Raw genomic sequence first — 18,859 nt, 5'->3', positions numbered from 1 at the left:
CGTGTTTGAAGCTATTTTCTATCGCATCCCAACACAGACACACGGGCACACAAAACAAATCTTTGGTTCTGATTGCAGTTCATGAATATTGTATTTATCAAGCTGCAATCATTCAAAAAGAGTGTATTTTGTACCGAGCTTTACCCAGCCGAAGGGTATCCTATTGTCTTTGGGCACATCTGGACCATAAACTAGTTTCCAAGGCGTCCTGTGTACGAAGATGGTGCTAGACACTACCGATTGGTTCGGAAAAAGGACCAGTCGCACTGCATTCCGGCCAGCAAATGTTACCTTCTTGCAAACGTTCTTAGTACATCATAATCGGTCCTCCGTTCCTTTCCAAGTGCACCAAAGTGCACCATAGAATGCGCTCGAGAGGCAAGGGGTTCGCGGACCAGCGTACAACAACAGCAAACGGGGACACGAAATAAATGTTAGTTAACTTGCAGACAAACGGTCCCAAAACATGTATTTCAATCTGACTCCTACTGGCCGGAACGAAGTCTTGCGAGTTTGTGTTCCCTTTTTCTGTTGTTTCCTTTTCTTTGCCTTATTTATTTTACATCTGTTAGCCATTTTTCCGGCAAGTGGAAACTTCTCCGAAAGGAAAATCATTGTTTTCTAGCTGGTGTTATTTTATTCCAATCTCATCACCATCATCATCATCAACATCGGCCGGCAGTAGACTGGGAAAAAGGTCAGGCACACTGTTTCAGTTCGTCCTTTTTGCATTGTTGCAGCAGCTGCATTTACAAAACGAAGAAATTGCAATCCGGCTAAAGCTGACTGAAGCAGTTCGCCGCATCTTGAGAGTGAGTTTTTCCTTGTCTCGGGTCTTCGCAAACAGCTGCCACTGTCGGTACCAATTCAGCTACTAGCCCGTTCGTTTGTTTTGTAGTTCGATTTCGAACACTGTTTGTTTTAACAAGCATCAGCTATTCATGGCAAGGATTGGGAAAGTGTTGGCCTTTTTTTGTTGTTGTTGCTGCTGCTGCATTCACAACCGTCGGTGGTAAAGTTCCTGTTTTGCTTAAGCAAATCAGAATTCAAATCAGGCTTGCATCGTTATCACTTTGAAGGTTCTTCTTTCGATGGCGTACTACGGCCATTTTGCAAAATGGGAATAATGCTAAAGAAGTACACTTTAAAGCAATCCAATCAGCGAAGTGCATTAAATACCTTACGAATAAAATGTAATACGTATTGCACTTTCGTGGAATTTAATTCGGGCAAATTCTATTCCAACAAAACTAACCTCCAACACATAAAACTGTAAAAAACGGGTTTAAAATAGATTGAATTAAATAAAGAAAAAGCATTCCCCTTTCGGTTGGCGATACTTAAGCAGATCGAACTTTGATTATTTACCGACAAGACGTTGAATCTCTTCACTCAACGAACAGAGGCGGGGGACCAGATTTGGGTCACCGGTTTAACATACTGCTTGTGAACAGAATATTTCAAGTGGACACCTTCTCAAATTTTCACTCAAGCGCACAAAAGACAATATCCAATTCGAAAGACAACTGACCGATGCGTACACTTCTGGACTGGACACGCTTGACAACTCCATCGATAATCCTGCTCGACCGTTTCCCGCAACTCACCGCCACTGCACCTCTCGGTAAAGCGCTCTAAGTTATTCGCCTTCTTGAAATGTTATCGAAACCCGATCAATGGCATCCGTTTCTGAGACGAAACTCAGTCAGAACTTTCATCAACAGAACAACAGGATGGATGGCCAGACGGGACTGGACACCAACTTGACAATCTGCTTTTTTCCGATTCCGATCCGAGGTAAATGAAACGAAGTTGGGGTTAGTTTGATGGTTCACCTTAAATTGTGGCGTACCGTAGTTGCTTTCGGGCTGGAGTTTGTGCTCCGTACGTTGGAGCATAAAGTCACTTCAGAATATTCGGAAAGGAACTAGAACTCTAGCTGAGACTAGATAGAATTAAATTTTGAAAGTAATTTAATTAGTTTGGGAGTTTTAACACATATTTAAATATGGAAAAATCAATCCGAAATTTAGCTTGATTTAATTCCCAGCCTCATCATCATGCTCATCATTGTAATTTGTAATATTTGCGTACCAGCCTCAAACATCGGTTTGATGATTCAAGTAGTGACCAAATTGATTGATTTACGGTCAATCTTACGCAATAGTGGTTCCCTCGCCGAAGGTATGGCAAGTGAAGTGAAGTTCAAAAATCGATTAAGGTTTCCATCAACCCGTATCGTTGCCAAAAATTTGTACGGAATCCTTCCAATTCCGATCGATGGAATTGAAGGATGCAAATCGTGTTCACCATCACCGGAGACACAATTCAATGACTTTCAATGGTATGTAAATAACGAAACCCTTTTGCTGTACCCTTTTCGTTCTTCCATCCGTGGAGTGTTGTGTCTTGGAGCAATTCTTAAAGCCCTTTTCTATCAGAACACATTGAGCTATCAATGCTTGGGGGGAAAAGACATTATTTTTCCCTTGCCCCAAACAAAAGAAAAAATGAAAGTCGTCACAAAACGATCAATTGTTACCGTCTTTCTTGTTTTAAATTAGTTTTGTGATGCTTCCGAATGTCGCTCAATGGTTCCAACATTTTGTGCTACTCAAAGACCATCAATGTGCTGGCGAGAAGTAAAGCCATGATGTCACGCATTCGCATCCATCTATCTCGTCATCTCCCGTGACCACCCCACACTCCCAACATGTACAACACAATCAATTAAATCCCGGCCCGGCTTAATCGTTTGCTTGGTCGGTCGGTTTGGCTGGAGTGATCGTGCGGGATGGTTGGTTTGATTGAAATTTAATATTAACACAACTCGGCCTTTACATGCAGTAGAGTTTCATTAAACATACATGGGGTGTTGAAATTGATTTCACGTTTGTCCCAGTTTTCTGTACCTCAAGTGCGCGACTCGGGTGGAAGCAGCGACAGAACCGCAAGAACATGACAATTAATTTCGAATAAGAAACATCCGGAAAATGGTAAGCATTTGCAAAGAAAGGACAATGGTTGAAGATTTTACTTTGACGGAAGCTTTGAAAGCAAAACCGCACACTTGTGTCAGACGGGTAGAGACTTTCCGCACCAATCTAACGTTATTTCCAGTTCTCCGGCTCCCCGGTACTGCGAAATCATCGTGCCAAGCGGCGAGGTCACCTCATTAAGACGCAATCGCTCCACTTTTACCTGACACTTCTATCACCATTCAACGGTGAATCCGTGCTCCTCCGGTTTACTAATCCCAACAGCCCTTCTAATACCACCAGCATATGTGTGCACCTTCACTGTTTCATATACAGTGTGTAACATAAATATAAGATCATATGGTTTTTTGGGTAAGAGAGACGATAAAAAATATTATGTATTTTGATCCAACAAATAAAGACATTGATCTATGAACATATTGCAAAAGATGCGTTACACTTTCAAAAATATGTAAAAACAAAAACGAGATAAAAAATATACAAAAAATATCAATTATCATATCTGGATGCTGGTAATTGCATGGCAGTAAGATTGTGCAGTAGGAAAGATAGTTTAAAAACTATAAAAATTCAGGGTTTGATTAGTCAGTATGTAGACTTAATTAGTCAGTAGGTAACGATCGTCAGGTTGGTAAAAATAGTTCATTTATTTACTGTCAATAAAAAAAACCTTTGTGAAACATTATATTTTTTCTGTTTATATATATTTAATTATTTCGGCATTTAACCCTATTGTCAGTCTCGAAATGCTGAAGTGTGTACATTTTTTATAAGGCATTTCCTCCTCGGTATTAGCTATATCCCGATCATACTCCGTTGTAGATGAGTTAATGTTATGAAACATTATTTTTACCATAAAAAAGTGACCATTTAGTTACGTTACGAACTGTGTAGCATCAAAATTCAGGAGCACACAAAACTTTTGTCACCGAACCGAACGTAACCAATCTGTACCAACCGGCAGAACTTCTTCCCCGGGAGCACACGGGAGCAAAGATTACCGTACCCAAATCCTTCTTGTCGATGGTTTAGCTTCGAACGGGGCAGCTTTCATCCCGTCGGAGGTTGCATCGAACACACACATCGCCCGAAAGAACTTTTGCAAGCCAACCGACCGAGAATGCAAGACGACCAGCAGCTTTAAGTTTACGAACGAAAGGTGGTTAGAGTTAATTTTTATGCGCTTTTCTAACGATTCTGGCGTTAGATGTAGTGGAAGGTTTTTGATCCTCATCAGTGCACCGGGGATCGAGGGGGTTCATAAAAAGGGAACCGAGTGACGGTGCAGAGGAAATACAGAAGTATTTCACAAATCCTTTCACACCATGTGAAGCAAAAGTTTTGTTCGGGTGTGGTGAGATGTGTTTCTTAAGCGCACTGTTCTTCCAGCGTTCTTTTTTCTTGCTTTCTTTTGGTTGGTTCGAAAATCCCGTCCTCTAGCAAAACGGGGAAATTGAGAGGTGTGAAAACTATCAACATTATCCCCCCAAAAGTGAGCTGTTTGGATAAATGCATGAACTTTGGCACTGAGACAATAAGCACACGCTACTCCTCGACATTCCTATCCAGCGCAGAGTATGAAAAAAAGAAACGGAAACATTGGATGTTGCCAACCAAACCGGGGCTTCGTTTTCTGTACGAAAGGCTGTTGGTTGTATTTTTTTTTAAAGGACGGATTACAAACTTTTATTATAACATTTATTTTTATTACTATCATGAAACCGAGCGCTAGTCCGGCATATTGTTAGCTTTCGAGGGCTAATTTTTTTTGTTTCGCATACGGTATTAGCAGCTAAATATTTGTTCATGCTGCCCCGAACTTTCACAGCATTATCTGTAACTTGGATCGTTTGATCCGTGTGCTTATCGTTTGGGTTACTGTTTGTGAAATAGGTATTTTTTGTAATAGAGCGTTTAGAGTTTTTTTTGCAATTTTTTGTTGTAAAAAAACTAGATTTTTGAAGAAAAAATTTTTTTTTAAATATATTCATTTTGAAATTATAAATTTATTCCTAACCAGAGCAATATTAGCTCCTCTTAATGGAATGAAATATTTCATTGAAACTTTCAATTCTTGACCTAAAAATAAAATTTAGGCTTCACTGTTCTTCACTACCGTGGTGCTTACCGCTTTTCTTCATTTCCTTAGGGAAGCAATTCAATTTTTTATTCCTTACCGAAACACATACTATATAAGGCTATTCCCAGAAGGGATTCTTGGGAATGATATGAGCAGAATTGGAAAACTGTAAGCAATCCGTTGGATGCTTACACTATGTTTGGTTAACTAGCTCCATCGTGGGAAAGAAAGAATTTTATTTTATTTTTCTCACCCGATCTTTCCATATATTCCCAACTATTGGCTCACATTCAAAACCATTGTGTCGAGTTTGGAGTTTTGGAGCAGATTTTCACGAGCACGAACCATGAAAGATAACGAATAGATGTGACGACACACACACACTGGGTTGGAGTTTAATGGGATGGGAAATGGTGTGAGGAATGCGCTCAGACCATGGCTGGATACCGAGCCGATGATATCTTAAATAGAGGAAATTTTATATCTTTGTGACTGGAGATGTAACAAAAAACGAACACTTTTTTCTCTCCTAAATGCTTTACCCAATGAAAAGATTTTTACTGGAACACACCCGTCCAAACGCAAACATTCCAAAATTTCCATACAACATAGCAGCATGGTCACCGGTCGCAGGATATTTTATTATCAGCGGATACCGATCGCGTGTCAGTGTTGAAAGAATGATAAAAATCTAATTTAAAAACCACTCGCTGTAACTCGCCTTGAAGTCACCCTTAACGGCATTTGATTTGGATCGCTGAAGAACATTGTTTTTTTTTTCGTTATTTCGTTTGTCAGTCAGCATTAAATTCAACACTGAGTTCACGCTTATTCTTTTCGCTCCAAAAACGATTAAGAAATACTTTCACAATCATTTTACATTTTTCAATTAAAGTTTCCTATTCCGTTCCGTTCCCAACCACAGCGAAAGAATGCGTTTAAAGTTTTCACCAATCAAACTTCACCGAAGCGACGCGATAATTGCTGGCCGGTTGCTGATTCGACGACGCTCTCCATACCTTCTTCTGGGTTGAGCTCCTTTGGATGTTTTCAATTATCGGTGGAAATATTTCAATAAGTATTTTTCCAATTTTTCCACCCGCTTAAATCATTTCCTAATTATCCTAAACAGAGTTCCCATCCGCTAGGAAACCTCCACAATCCGTTCCTTTCTTCCTTGGTGCTTCCAGCCAAAAGTTTAACAATTACGTCTGTTAAACTTCTCCCGCAACATCATCATCGGTTTCATTCGTCGGAAAAAGTTCACCGATTATAAGCTTTCGGGATACACAGCTTAGGTGCTTGGGAAAACATTTATATTATATTGCAGGGAAAGCGGCGTACACCTTGCCCTAACCAAACGGACCACGAACGCCTCACGGTGAGGGAAGTTGCTTTTTTTGTAAAAAAAAGTAAAAGATACATCAATATGGCTACGCGGCTCGCTTCGTACAATAATTGTTATTATAGATGTTGTCTAATTACTTCCTCACCTAATTGCCCGTGAAATTAGCTTTCAGCTTGTCCGCGGTTTTCCCTACCCCTTACTCGGGACAAAAACTCCGCTAGACTTCCTTCCGTTGGGAAAGCGAGGGAAAAAGGGATAAAATCGGAAATGAATGTGAGTGCTACTCGAAACTTCACCATCATCGACCCTCCTCGACCTAGCGAGATGCAGAAAGCTGTGGAAATTGACCAGAACAAAGATCGAATAATAGGGGATGAAGAAAAAATCGACACAAAATGATGAAATTCAAATGCAAAACGAACTTTTTCCTCGTTTTTTTGTTTGCTATTTCTCTCTCTTCTTTCGAAAGGTGATTTGATCTTTCTCTCTCCGTGTTTAAATTGAATTATTTACTTTCGAATCATTTCCATTGAATTGCCGTCTATCAGTCAGCGGAATGGAAACTGGTCAAAGATTGGCAAATATCTAACGAGAAAGCAAAACTCTTATCGATAACTATTTTTTCCTCTTTTTCAAGTACTTCTTGTTGCATACTTAGTGTTTTATTTTTAATTTGATTTTTTTCACCAATTCTATTGGTATGGGAGAAACTTTTTAAAAATGGCGTCCTGCATTGGTTTCGCGGAAAATCAAAGTTCAATTCCATTCATTTGGTTGATTGTTCTTTTATAGTTTGATGCACCTTGTCGAAAGGCTGGCATGGTCAATCGAATAAAAATGATGCGCAATAATACTTTTAGTGAGAGAAGTGTTTCTTGCGTCTTCAAAAGTTTTATGCACCTATTTTTGTTCTCCTAAATTATTTTCTAGGGAATTTCGCTAAGAAAACCAAAGAATTTATTTATCTAGCTGCTGAAAAAAGTCTTAAAAACTATATTTTCATATTTTTTATTGGAAAAAAACGGATACGGATATAATAAAATCGAAAACGTGTTTCAAAATCCATCCAACAGTAAGTGAAAGTCATTATTATGTGTCCAAGTTCACTGTAAATCAACACATTTTATATAAGAAAAAAAAACACATTTCATTTCCAATCACCAATCAAATTCAGCTTCCGGAGGCTTGCTGACTCGTGAATCAATGCGATTGGAAATTCAAGTAACGTTCGCACAAATCCGCACCCTTGAATCCTTCCGGTGCAGCCACCGACGGATCTCCTATTGAATTTTTTTTCGCACCCACGTTTCCGATGTTGACCATTTTCATTAAATTTCCGTTCACACAAAATCCCACCACAATTACTTCCACCCGATTGAAGGCATCCAAACATATTCGCCAAGTCGCCAAATACAAAACCCACTGTCTTTCGTTCACGTCTGCAACCCTCCTGACCCCAGGGGAAAAACCTCTTCAAGCCGAAAAACACTCACCCTCTGCAGGCTTGAACTGGTGGAATAATTTGCATTGACAAAAAAAAGGAAAACCCCCAAGCACAACCGCACCATTTCTTTTCTCGGTTCTCGGTGTCCTTGCCTTTTCTTATTGCTTCATCCGCTTTCTTTTTGGGTTTTCGTGCTCCGTGCCGTGACATATTCCACTGCTAACCGGTATCGGTTTGGAAAAAAGGGGGAAAAAGTCGAACAAACGGAAATGTTAATAATAATAAATATGAAAGACATTCCATATTCCATTGACAATTTGCTCTCCGTGTAGAGCAGCGTACTTTATTGTGATGTTCCCTTTCTTGAGGTTGCGCCTCGAACCGGCACAATATGTCACTAATGATATCCACATTGTTGTGGTTAGGAAAAGCCAAAGCATATCGGACGATCGGTTGAGCACTAGATTTGGCACCCTCAGGCGAATTGGTGAACTGGTTGAGATAAAATGCATCAATAGAAACGATAAATCCTTTTCTATGGATGCAACTAATGAGGTTAGTAGGTTGATTGTTTTTTTTTTTAATTATTTCTGACTAGAAATATGTTATATATTTCTTTATTTTTTTATAGTTCGTTAAACGAACTTAAATAAAAAATAAAAAATATCCCCATTTTCACTGGAAGTATATTCATTCGGTTCATTCCATTATGTTCCATCTCACAGCAGTTCACAAACACGATGAATTATTCTCACCGTGAGATGTATCACTCACCATTAGCTTCTTTCTCACGGAACAGTCACCGGGAATAAGGCCGTATGAAAAACCCTCATGGCCGGTTTCCTTGGCAACCGACACCGTCCATTGAGAGTTTCCCCGCTACCTACCGTCCCGAATCCCGTCCTGGGACTGCTTGTAGACCATGAAGAACGTGTTTTTGTTTTGACTTTTCATCCGCATGTGAGCGTTCCGTGCGCTTGCGTATTTTTCACATTCGATCCAAACGCTCATTCTCCCGTCCTGTGTCAATCCTCTCGCAGACACACTCACACACACACACATTTTCCCGCACATTTCTCCCTGACCATGGCACTATCAAACAATTCCCATCAAATGATCCTTTCGCATCTCACGCTCGCCGATAGCTCGTATCGAAGTGGGGGTGCTCATTTCCAGCTCATCTTGCGTGCTGGAACCGGCTGGCTCGCAAATACAGCATTAACATCCGTTTTCGCATTCCGCAAAAAGGAAGCTAGCGCTACCCCGGAAACATGGTGCTGTAGTAGTTGGGCTTTAGTACGATTTTGGACACGCAACGCATAAATCACTCATCTTCGTCCAGCTTTTCCGGCAGCTTTAAGATTTATTGGCAATGAAATGAAACCGAGAAACTGAAATGAGATAAGAGGCACTTGCTTGATGTGAAAGCATGTTAAACAGACATCGAGTTCTTGTGAGGGTGTACGTCGAAATAAGAAAGTATCCATTGGGCACCGATTCAGATTTTACAGATTTTTGGCTAATTTATGATACATCGTTCTCGTCCACCTCAAATGGATTACAATTCAATTAGCAAACTTTGCAGCTAATCTCACTCCTGCAAGTTGAGCACAATCATCAAATGAAACGATGATGTTATCATGACAAGATCGAGAACCATTTACTCAACAGCATCCCCGAGTTTTAGTCGCGCTTTTGTCCGGCTTCACTTCCGGCAATACATCAATTGTGGAGAATCCCTCGCCGTTCCTTTTTAACCCTCATTTTCCATAGCAAAATAAAAATAAAAGGTCATTAGGATCCATTGACCTCGTTTTTGAAGAAACGACATCATTCTTCACGCTATTCATCCCTTCGTCCCGGTGCCATTTTTTCCCAACCCCAAACCCCTTAAAAACACGTAACAATGAGCATTCTATTCTTTACTCGGCATCCTTTTGCGTACGTGTGTGTGTGTGTGTGTGCGAGTTCCAAACACAAAACATGCGACTAAATGAACTTCCACAAGAGCACACTTTCGCTTGTTTTTCGGCGATGCGTACTGGATGAACCACAACAGATTTTCCCCTTTGGATGTGTTTTATTTTGGGAAACTCACCCTTATTTCCTTGCCGTAGTTGAGCATGGGAGAGAAAGCTGGAACTCAACTCCAGGACAATTTACAGTTAAACGTTTTCTCTTGCTCACGGTGATATTGCGTGAGAGATTCGCTCCCAGAATATGGGGATTCGCGTAGGACATTGTCGTGACAGTGCCGAAATCGCAAAGGATATTCAGTTTCGGAGTATCCTTCGCAGGGGATGGACCTTACGCGCGCGCGTTCTTTCCTCTCTATCTCTATCTCGCACTGTCATCATTATTATCATCATCGCTCCCATATTCGTTGAATTTCCGGACGCACACACACGTCGTGTCGTGACATCGTGGCTGAAAAGTGTAAGTGTCCGGATGTGGCGGGGCAAGCTATTTTTGACGGGGGGTTTTTTGTTGTTGGCAATTTTGGGCAGAAGTCTGCTAAATGCAACCATCAAGGAATAAACACGAGAAAGCCACCCGTACAAGTGCCCAGTGCCGTTACGTTTTCAACGTGATTTAGAGGGTTGTGGAAAATGGCGAAAAGTCAATGTTTTAGCAGTGAAAATGTGATGTTTTTCATCGTGCGATTGCTGGTGTGTTGTGTAATGGTGTTGAATTGAATGTTTGGATTGTTCGTAACAACAATTCTATTGCTCAAGTACCTGCCTTTAGGTAACGTAATATGTGCGTAATGTGATGTTTGAAAGGTTGGAAAACAAACACCAAAAAAAAAACCGGTAAAAGGCAAAGCGGAAAATTGTGAACGGAGCTGGTAGAATCGAATTGTGTAATCACTGGAACGCGTAAATTCCTAACCCGACTAGTGGACATGATGCTGAAGGCTAATCTATCTTACGCACAGATCGTCTCACTAATCATGATTCGCACGATTTGAGCAATCTATCCAGTAAGTGCGCTTTTCTTCCATTTAACCAACGTAAGTAGTCAAGCCGTCAAGGCGTGTATATATTGGATCTATTTTTCCTCAACTCATCCTTATCCCATTAGGTGTGTTTCCTTTTTTTCCTCCCCTTATAACTTTACGTATGTGTGTATATATTTGTGAATGTTTGTGTATGTGAGTATAAGGAGGGAAAAAAAAGAAGGAAGTAAGAAAAAAGAGCCGTTTTATAGCACACTAAACCATCTTCCTCCAATGCTGTCGTTCAATCGTTCCAAGGAAGGAGAAAAGTTACGCTTTCTTCACATTGCTTCCGTGGCGCATACCGTCAACACACGGACACAGGACTTGTCGAGTTTTTCTTTCCTCACACATCCTCCGGCAGTACGGAAAAGCGTAGCGAACTTTTCTTCTCATTACGCGCATACCGATGAAAATGCCGTAGCACCGTGCGTCGCCTCTGATGAAGAACTTTCTCCACGCGGATGGGACTAAGCAACACCGACACACACACATACAGAAAAAAAGGAAAACTGATGGAACTTCCTTTTTGCTGGCTGGACAAAAGAATCCGGCAAACCGGTTTTTGGGTGGTGCGTGCAAAAGCTGGGCAGCCCTTTTGCTTGGGAAATCAATGTTTTTGGGGTGGTTTAACGTTTTTTTTTTTTATTTTGCTAAAACCACCACTACACGGATCTACCAAAGCCAAAGAAGACGGAGAATCCGTACGGAGTGACTTTTTCCGAAAGTGAAACGGAAGTCAACATGGTACGATGGGGAAGGAAAAGGTTGGAAAATCAGCATCACCGAATTTTCAACTCGCTAACAGCCGAGCCGGTACGGCTGAAACTAGTGTCGTAAAAATGGAACAAAACTACGGCAGGAACTGAAGCGAAACAGATTAAATTAAAAGAGCTAAGATGGCCAGAATGGCGGACAGTTGTTTGTTTGGTATAAGATGTGGAAAAAATCTACTAACAGCAGTAAACGAAACGAGGTCAATCTCGTTGCGAAAGGATGCCATTTTTAAATCAATAATCTACCCGATATAAATGTGAAACGCTTAATATTGAACCATTGGGGCCTATCCCAATTAATCCATTTTTAATTTTTTGCGGAATTTTGTGTCGGGTATTTTCCTATTTTGTTTAAACCCGATAAAAGTTGCGGGTTTTTTAAAAAATAGAATTGCATTAAAATATTCATAATTTAGACATTGATGGAATTCATCAGAAAATAGGGAGGAGACCTTCTTTATGAGAGAAATGCAGCTGTTCTTTCATGTTTTTTATCTTATTTTAAAAACTGTTTTACTCTGTCTTTAAGTTTCTAATCATACATAAATCGAAGAAAACAAAATAATCAATAAAAAACTCGTATATACGTGGTTTCTACTGAGGGGAACCTACCTGGTACATCATAGAGAGACACTATTTTGAACTTGTAGTTTGAAATAAATATGTTTTAAAGTGAGAACTCTTCCAAAAAAACGTAACAAAAACCTTTCACATCAATCAAACAACAAAGTTAAGCCCTCGGAGGTGTTTTGCTGTTGGTTCGACAAACTTTTTCTCCTCCATCAACTAATAACTGGGCCGATTTTTTGGGCTCCCTCTTCCCCCTCAAAAAAGGTTGGTCCCCATTTAATAAGCTTACCCATAATCGGTTCGTCGGAAAGTTGAACAAAATGTTTTCTCACCCGGTAGAAGAGAATAAAAAAACGCCCGAAACAAGAATGAAAAAAAGAACAGAACACGCACACACAGTTTGGGAAAAACAATTTCACAAACTCCCTAATTAATGCGGAAAGCTGCCCCAGTATTAATGGTAAATTTCCCTTTACGGCCGTGTACGTTTTTGGGCAAAGCCCATCTATACTGCTGGGTTCGGTCAGTTCCAGGAGCTTGGGTACTACCAAAAACTTTCCGTTCACAGCTGATGGAATGTTACGGCATCAAAAAATCAAAAACCAAATGAAGTTGAATTATCTCTGCCGCTGTTTCCCAGCGTTGGAATTATTCTTTTTTTTTTTTGCATTGCTTTGGTTAAAAACTCTCTCCTGAGCAAGGTTTTGTAGCATAGTTTTCATCGATCGAATGGTTTATGTTATGAAAAGAATGAAAGAGAAAAAAAACACCCTGTACCGACACAAACACGGGGTGGCGCAAAGTTGTTCATAAACAATCATTTGCTTGTTTTACATAGTACAATCACACCGGCAAAGCGCGAACACACTTGTCTGGAAGGATGGGAAGGGATCAGAGGCTTGGGATTATTTTCCATTTACCTCTGCTTTTTTCCATCCAAACCCGGGGTTTATCAACTGTTCTATCCATTGAACACATTGCACAGTACTAGAAGTGTGAGAGAGGGCGAAAAAACAGGATACGAGGACAATTCCTGTATCACACGGCTATGTTTTGAGCGGCTTTTTTTTCGACCGGGAAAATTTTCCCACTTGCTTTGTGTGTCTGTTTGGGTGCAAACTTTTTCCCTCTAATTCACCGCCCCGAAAAACAACGAATGAACCGCAGCTATCTATTTTTCTCCGCTTCAATAGGTCTTTCTGCATGAGTTTTGGGGTTTTCCGTTGTGACGCGGTTCGAAAACAAGGGCGAAAAAATATCAACCATTCAATGCAGACGCAGCTGCCGTTTTTTCGGGCAGTTTTGTTTGCAACCGTGAAGTTAAAAGTTAGACAAACGAGTCTCGATTGTGCGGAGGAAGGGAAAAAAATACTCCTTTCCTTTTATTGGAGAAACAACACAGAACACACCTGCATATCACAACGATGAAACATCATGCACGTGCAGACACCCACACACACACACGGGCACATCGTCTGGAGCCGTGGGGGAAAGCTAGCATTACCTTCACGAAAAGCGGCGAGGGTTTCATTTACCGCTGGTGAAATTTTCTTTACCACCCGATGCAAAGAACGGCAGGATGGGTGCAAAATTCGTCCTTTGGCGCAATGGTTTGATGTTATTGCTGCGGTATTTGTGGCAGGGAAAAAAAGGAAAATTCTGGCACACACACACGGCAGCAGTAGTGACTGGCATGCTGGGGGACTTTTTGGGGTACTGAGGATTCGACGTACTTTCGAAACACGTATTGACGTAGGATTGACGTACTTTCGAAACAAAAACCACAGCAATTTTGGGATGATATTTGAAATATTTAAGGCCTTCAATCTCTGCTTTCAAATACAGTGTGTGAAGCATTAGGTTTAGATGGGTTTAATTTAGCTCAGCTTTAATGGAACTGTAGAACGTTATTTCTCTACTGGATTAGACAAAAAATGAAACGGGTTAATATTAAACGAAAGGATGTTAAGAAGAAAAGAAAACATACAAACAATTATCACTTTTTTGGTATAAATTACAGATTAGGTTATGCATACCGTAGAATACATTATTTTAACGATGACCGTGTAGACAATCAGGAATGCTGAGCTATAGAGGTCAGCAGGAATTGATCGTAAGAAGTCCCGAAATATAAAAAAATAATGGGCAGCAAAAAGATTCTCTAAAGGACAGGCTCAAAGCACGAATAAACGACTTTTAAATGCTAGAACTCTAACGACTAAGAATGTTTTATGTCTAAATGACAATGATAGCCATACCTAAATCCGTCCTTACTACGAGAGTTCGGAATCCTGGACATACAATGCATTAGACTGCTCAATATATATTCTCACAGGCGTTCCTCAAGAAAGTTTGCTGACTCCTTCAGTAAATATCTCTCACAATAAATGACATCTCATAGAGGGCATTCTCTTGAATCTAGCATCTAGCAGCGAAAGATTTGAGATTCGTAGAAGGCAAAGAAACAGGAGGCAAAATTACGTTCAGAATAGATCCAACAAAACCACAGACGATCGCTTGGGAGATTCCCTAATCTCTTGAGGAGCAAACTTGTTCGACTCCAGAATTCTGGGATATTTGTTGATTTGACGAATACGTCATGGCCTTCTCTTAGTTCGATTAAATACCTGAAACTTACGAAGGATTGTAACAAAGAAACATTCATTTCTGAAATGTCTATATCCGCTTATCTGCCTTAGGTCTCGGCGATTCCTAAGAAATTAGCAGTCAAGAAATCATTAGTCAAATAATTTAGATGTCAGCTCGTCAGTTATGAAATACTTGTATCATTGAAAGATAAATTTCAATCTGTATATCCCGGCTAGCATTACTTTGTTAGAGAAGGTACTAACAACTGCAATAGCTTAATTTCATGTAATGATTAGGTAAAAAGATGACAAGGGTAGAATAGCTGAAAGATAAATTCTTACATGATATTACAGTGCAACGTGCATTTCGGTTAGCTAAATCCACGAGGAGCTAAAGGATTAAAAAATGAATGAAATGTATCTCGTTTGAGATGACTTTCTCGTTTTTCAACACATTTCCCATTAAAATTAACCTGCTCAAATCCCTTTCTAACATCACACAGTTAGAATGTTCCCTTATCTCTTTAACTTCTCCATAACTTATTACATCCCTCTGTTTCCCTTTCTTTTTTTCCATTGACCTACATTCATATGGTGTTGATTCACTCCAACACATTTATCAAAAGCTGCAAAATTAACAGACGGTGCGGCTTGATTATCTCATCACTAATGATGGAGCTCGTCGTACTCAACCGTTGACGGGATTTGCTGCCAGTTGGGACGATGAACGGAATTCAATTCACTGCGCTTCATTAGAAAGATTTACAATGTATAATCTCATTTGTAGTGCTCATTATAGATTTGTTACCTCGCGGTATGTCATTAGGGTCGTTCATATACCACAGTTGAGATGAGGTGACGTAGCATAACGTGTGTTCGGTTTGCTCCTTTGTGGTGTTACACACATTTTAATCATTGCTGAATTTATCTTCATATTTTATTGAAACAAAAATCTCTCAAAAAAGATGCCAAATTCAACTTCAGCAGGACAAGCAATCAGGAAGCAGATTGAAGATAATTTAAGTATCACAATGCTGTCAATAAATTGTTGACGAGATCACCATCTACTGGCCCAGTTTCGCATAAAGCAATCAAACACCCGCTCCGAGACAACATAATGCATCGAGTCGCACGTTGCGCACGATGGCTCGTTTTATTCGGGCACATTCATGTCCTGTCAAAAATCTGATTAACCGTGCCACCGTGGGGTAAGGTGCTTTTTTGGCATGCACGCAACAACACAACGCCGGCAGCAATAATGTCATCGCCGTGTGTGTGTGTGCGCCGGTCGTTTTAAAATACATCCCCGTAGATGAGAATGGAATTTGACACATTTGCCGAAAAACCGAACGATTTTTGGAACGATTCGGGTGCTGCACCAGTGGTACCAGGTTTACAGCCACAAATCCGAACAGCGCACCGTGTTGATGTTATGTGCGGGAGTACGTGGAATGGTGATGACCCCGATTGCCTTCCGTGCAATGCAGTACGATGAGCTGCTGTGCAATGTCGGTACTGTAGTGACCATAAACCACAAACAATGGCAACGTATGGACTTAATTGCTGGTACGATATTACACCAGACCGTAGGCGAGAAGATTGTGCTCGTCCGGTACGCCGGGGTAGGATTTGCGACCAGACTACACAAACACTAGCAATCACTGTCACTAAACCGAACCAGTTCACCGAAACAAGGGAACAACAGCGTCTAACAGCTGATATAATATTGAATGGTCTTTAGGTATTATTTCAGTATAATTAAATACTTCAAGCAATATGATTCAAGGAAGGAAAACATAGTTGAAATGGGAAAATATTTTGATTGATTATTTTCGAAGTATCAAACAACTCAAAAATGATTATCTAAATTGTTTATATTTGTTTCTCAAATTAATTTCTAATAGATTTTTATTTAAACTTCCATTGAAATATCATTTTTAAATAAACTCAGAAGTGAAAGAAGTTTTTTTTGAGAACCTGTCCGCAACCTACTTTTCAACCTTTTAATTTTTAGTAGGCATCTTTCAAACATCAGTTACACAAAATCCAAAACATTTATATGAATTTTCTAATAGAAGACCCAAATTATGATATAACCGAAGACCATAGATTAATAAGCATAGCAAACTTTCAAAGCTGTAGGTAGAAATATACCTTAAATCTGACCTGATTAAAGATGCAAAAGAATATCATATTCTTAAAAACTTTTCTTTCTGTCCGTGTCTTCTTTTCCTGACACAATTCTTTGTGCGTTTGATATCAAATTAAATGAATATCTCTGAACGTTTGAAATGATAGCTGCCGCATAAACAACCACACCTAATTTAGATGAATTAGCGAAGAAATATTTAATTCCCATAAATACCCACATCTTACGAGTGTCGCACCTTCAACAGTTCGCGACAGATTCGAAAACCAAGTTCGGCAAGGTGACAATGTACCCTCGAACGACAGTAAACCCAGCAAAGTTTTCACTTTCTTTGAATCCCCATTTAAATGCCTCACTTTGCATTTTTCCCACCGGCGTCGAACGGAAGAAATCCGATGGAATTGGACGACCTTACGCTGAAACACATACCGCAAACAGGCTTAAAAAGTTTACCGTGTCGGTTATGGTGTGCCGTGTCGCCATCCTAACCACCGGAAACTGGGGAAACTCGACACTTCCTACTAAGCCTTGGTGGAGTTTTTGTGGCTGCGTTTTTTAACTACCAAAAACATCCACATTTTCCCTAAATTATGTTCCATTTCGTACGTAAAAAATTCGTGACTATTGCCCACGAATCGTTTTGTGAGGATACCATGGGCATGGGCCCGGTACCTGTTCTTATTGGGTCTCGTGTTTCAGTTGTCTGGCGCACAGTTTGGGAAGAAAAAGAAACAAAAAAAACACAAGCTATTTTCCCATCACATGGAACCCTACGGACTCATAAAACACGAAACATGGGGTGTGAAAATGAGCTGTTGGATAGCTGGTAGTATCAGTTCGATATGGTAATTAAATGTTCGCGTGCGGTTTTTTTTTGTCGAACGCACGCGGAAATTTCGCACCCAAAAACCGGGAGGCACAGTAAAGGCTTCTAAGAGGATTTTGATTCCAGCCCGTCACGCCATCCACGGGGTGAAAATTCCGTTCCGTGCAAGGTTCGGTGCGTGCCCGTATGATGAGAGCGCGTGTATGACCAGCTGTGTGTGGTTACATCCAAAATGCGTTAAGTAGCTACGGTGCACGAGGATGGATGCCCGCGGGTTATACACCCTTCCCACCTGAACGTTTGCACACGTGTCACACGGCTCGTCTGCCTTTCGAATGCCACATTTTGTTTTTCGGGGGAACTTTTATATTTTTTTTTGTTTCCGTCGATCCTCACTAACAGATCGCGGATGTGCGTGTGTCAGGATCGTATGAGATTCATTCGCTAGCGTTTCCCTCTTGTTTGATGGTCGCCGGGGGATTATGTAAGCTCCGTTGGGTTCATGCGTTATAACCGCGTGTAAATATACGCTCCGATGCTCCCGTTTCCAGGATTCCCATGAAATTGCGCGCCTCTAGATTTCGTGTAGTTATTGCAGCGTTTTCGTGCCAGTCGGCGAGCTCGCATAAAGCTCATAACCGATCAAAGGCTTATATATGGTACGAGGAAGCATAGATGCATAGATTTTTGTCCTTCTGCATGCGAAGAAGACACAAATGTGCGTAATAAAACTAACATGAATTATTATTCATGATTTGCAAACGTTTGAAGGGATAGAGCTGAATTGTTTTATTGCCAGCTAATCCGTGTATTTTTGAAGTCCGTGTTGTATTGATATACACCACCTGTATAAAATCCCACCGCAGAAAAATCCAATATCTTAAAAATTATCGAATACCCAGAAAGATCTCCAAGGATTTCTAAAGATTGTACAGTTAAAAAGAATAGAAGAAGAATTCTAGCATTTTTAAAGCAAATTTTGTTCATGACTTAAACTCCAAGAGGTAAAGTGTCTAACAGAGTTGAAAAACCACAAAAATAAGTTGCTAGAAATGATACTATATATGGCATACTTTTTAAT

The 18,859-nt window shown here is 40.3% G+C and overlaps 1 protein-coding gene across 2 annotated transcripts in view; it reads left to right on the top strand.

Moving 5' to 3' along the window:
* The first annotated feature begins 10,124 nt into the window (after window positions 1-10,124).
* The window catches only part of LOC125770309 (uncharacterized), a 57,625-nt gene continuing 48,890 nt past the window's right edge, over window positions 10,125-18,859 (top strand). Inside the window, exon 1 of one of the 2 annotated variants that reach the window (XM_049439715.1) lies at window positions 10,125-10,884. The gene's annotated coding sequence lies outside the window, so the exon portion shown is untranslated. The remainder of the gene's footprint in view (window positions 10,885-18,859) is intronic. The other variant, XM_049439714.1, reaches the window with a different exon arrangement.

Source organism: Anopheles funestus, chromosome 3RL, assembly GCF_943734845.2.
Source record: "Anopheles funestus chromosome 3RL, idAnoFuneDA-416_04, whole genome shotgun sequence".
NCBI lineage: Eukaryota > Metazoa > Arthropoda > Insecta > Diptera > Culicidae > Anopheles > Anopheles funestus.
The sequence above is the reverse complement of the archived record's forward strand: the minus strand, read 5'-3'. Positions and strand labels throughout refer to the sequence as shown.